A 3,812-nucleotide genomic window follows, 5' to 3' on the forward strand; every position below is an offset into this window, starting at 1 on the left:
AGACATCTTTAATATAACTCCTGTAAAAACCAAGAACAAAAGCCTTATCTAAATGTAACATTATTGAAAAAATATCTGAAATTTTTATGCACATGATTACATGTCCAAGTCATAACTTTCTATGTGGCTCTAAGTCTCTACCAAAACTGTATTTTGTTTCCTGGCATTGCATGCAGTTTATTTCAGTCACTTAAGATTTTAGAACTGTCCCGCAAATCACAGTTTGCTCAATTTACTGGAAAATAAAATCCTTTCTTAGATCAACTTTGCCACACACTCCTATTCATCAGATTCTATCTACTTATTTATGAGTTTGGTAGATGTTTGATTAAAAATATTTTTCCCCCCTCTGGGAAGTTTAGTGACAACTCATACCTTACAGACCATACAACATATTCCTTTTAAAAACAGAATACCATTTTCCACTATAGTCATTTAAATCTCCAGCTCAATGTATCATTGCTTTTATATTATTAATGGAAAAGCAGCAAACGTGGGACCAGTAGTTATGGCTCCAACTCAGGCACCTGGCATGAAACTTCATTTCATTATTTGCAAACCAACACGTTTAGAGAACCAGCCAAACTCATCACCATTCCAAACGGGATTAGTTTGATGGAGATACATGTGCAGGTAATACCTAGCTGTGCAGTTCTGATTCTATTACCAGATTGTAATGCTTTAAATATTCTAAACAGCATTCCCATTTTACAGACTATGATAACAACATACTGTATATTATAAAAAGTTAAATGCTGCTCAAGGTGTGACATTACTGGCAGCAGTCATTAGATAACGGCATCTCTTAAAATGGGTCTATAAAATTTCTGCTCCCTCTTTAACCCATTTAATAGTAAGATAATTCAACATTTAGAACCAGCTACAATTATATATTCCTTTAATTCCTTGTTACTTATCATTTATTTAGTCCATAGTGAAAACTTGGAAAGTGAAGGAAACAATCATTATTCAGATATACATGAAGTACAAACCCATTTTATTCTAATGCTATAAAGCCAGGCTTAATCAACAGCATACCAATCTTAGAAAATACACTGAGATACTATTAAACACACATGCACACCTTTGCCTGAGTAATAGCAAAACAGCTGTGTCGATTAAGTTGTACTTTTTAACTTACTGGCTTCAGACATAGAAAGACGAGACATTACGTAAAAAAATTCAACTGTTTGAGACTACCATCCCTCTGATCAGCCACTGGAGATGCAGGAAAAAAACCACCTTCTTTTCAAAAGACTGCCAATGAAGTTCAATCACACACACACTTTTGATATTGGGTCATCTGCATCCCCTTCCAGTGTTTCCTAGCTGCAAATCAGTTACTCTAATAACTACAGGTACACAATATATTAGATGAGGCAATGCGATGTAATCCTCTGAAAACCAGTAAGGGCCAATCTGCTACAAAATGTACAGTGCAAACATAAATCTTCTAGATCACTGCACCACTAGCAACTCCAAGATGATGGACAACTTAATTTAAAAAATGAGAGTAAACAAAAACGAGTAACAGAGGAATAGTGAAGGAATCAAGACAATTAATGCAAGGTTAACAAATGAAAAAGTTGGGCCTACTTCTTGGGCTTTCAACATCCATTCTAGATTTCTAGAAATGAAGCCATTATTTCTTTTACCTTCAGTGGTCTTTTTAGGTCCTTTCACTAATTAATAACACTCTGGTATTTGAGTGTTCATAAGACTACTGGAGGGAGCAACAGGTCTCAAAAATTAAGATACCCTGTCTTCAGAATTTCTCATGGCCAGTTAATACAAAACAGTCGAATGGTTCTGAGTATAAAGGAACAGAAAGTTGAGAACTGAAAACAGCTCTAGTTAATAGTAAAAGATTTGGAGAAATTTTAAGTGACAAATGGGGGATCCTTAATATAAAATGATGCATTATAAATGATATACAGAATTCAATTAGCCAGGATTCTATGCTTATTTTACTTTATAAAATTAAAAAGTACAAACCACTGAAAATTCTTAAGGTACTGGTGGCCGTACAAAAAAAGCTATATACATATATTACAAGCAAATGACTCAGTATTCAACTGAGAGCAGAAATGGCCTAAATTGCTACATCTTCATAAGGGGAGCTTGGAGCATTAAATCTTTCAATACAAACCCCTTCCCTTCTTTGCAAGCATCAAAGTCCCTACACCAAGATAATTTAAAGGTTTAGTTATACAACTGATTTAAATCTGCAGACTCCACAATTGGCAATAACTGCATATTTTAAATACTGCAATAAAAATAAAACCAGTTAATTCTATAAAGCATTAAAAATAGACTAAATAAAATTATGAAAAGCATTTTTAATAATTAGGGAACATCTGTACTAATAAACTGGGATAGAATCTGAACTTTTATAGTATGTACACAAAGGCAGTGAAAGCAAATGAAGAAAACAAATTACTACACATTGTTGCAGCATAGAAATGATTGGGTGTATTTTATTAACAATTACATCCTCTTTCCTGTTGCCTGGCACAGGAACAATTTCAATATCTGATTTGGGTCTCCAACAGAAAGCAGATACTGCAATATATCACTAAACAACTTACTGTGATTTCACACCATATGTGGCAGTAAGAAATTTTTTAAAAATTAAAAGGCACACATAAGCTGATTTCAAATATTTTAAGTCCAGGCTACTCTTAGATACAATGTTTAGACACTTGAATAGCAAAACAATTTTAAATAAACATTTCCCAAAACGTGAATACACAATTTAGGAACAATGGATCTGTACCCCCCCCACCGATCCCCCAAAAAAGTTACATTAAAAAAATGTGTAAGAATCATGAAATAATTAGAGCTAACCTATATTTAGAGGTTAAAAAATAACTCAAAACCAAGCTACATTCTTTAGGTAAATAAATGTTTTAGTGTAATAAGTTACCATGTTTACTAAAATGTAAGTTCTTACTACAGTTCATACAGATTTAAAATTCTATCTTTAAAGACACGTAAACTGATTTTATTATTCCTCACAATTACTTATTGAAGAGCTCAAACTAAAGCAACAGCATATTTCTTAGCATGCACACAAAGTAATCTACCATTTAGTCATTTCATTAACTTATGTTTCACTTTTAAAGACTTATCACACTGTCTCAAAAATATTGGAGAGCATTTTCTCTACTTTGATGTCATGTTTATGTATCTCAGGTAGCATTTTTATATTCATACTTGTCTTCAATAAATGTTTTAATACCAATACACTTAAAAGAACCAAATGTAAATATAAATGAGGCAGATTCTTCTGTGTAAGTCATCCATATCACATGCAAAAACAAAACAAAAACTTGTAGTAAGTTTAAATGTCTCCAAAATAAACGTTCAAGTACTCTACACTGAAGATGATTTAACTACCTTAGCCTTTTGTGAAAGTACAAAGCTAAGTTCTTTCTGATGGCCCACTAAGATTCTATAAATTTTAGAAGCATTTTTCTATAGTCTTTATTAAGCATAATATATTAAGTAATATTTATATCCTAAAACAGAGGTACAGCATTGAGAATTTAAATCTTTTTCTGGGTGCTTAGTCTCTTTTAAAGGTAATACCGATGTTATAATTGTATCAGCATAAATGAGATATTTGTAAAAATAGCCATTAAATACTAATTTACAAGTATATTTAATTCACATATAAATCCTATGTTAAAAGTATAAACGAGTATATATATACATAGCAGAATTCTAGGATTTCTAAACTGCTGACCATCAAAAAGTAAACCACCCTCTTTTAAGACTTAACAGAACTTAAAAAAAATTGCTTCAACATA

This window comes from Furipterus horrens, unplaced genomic scaffold (genome assembly GCF_987537825.1).
Source record: "Furipterus horrens unplaced genomic scaffold, mFurHor1.1.pri manual_scaffold_12, whole genome shotgun sequence".
NCBI lineage: Eukaryota > Metazoa > Chordata > Mammalia > Chiroptera > Furipteridae > Furipterus > Furipterus horrens.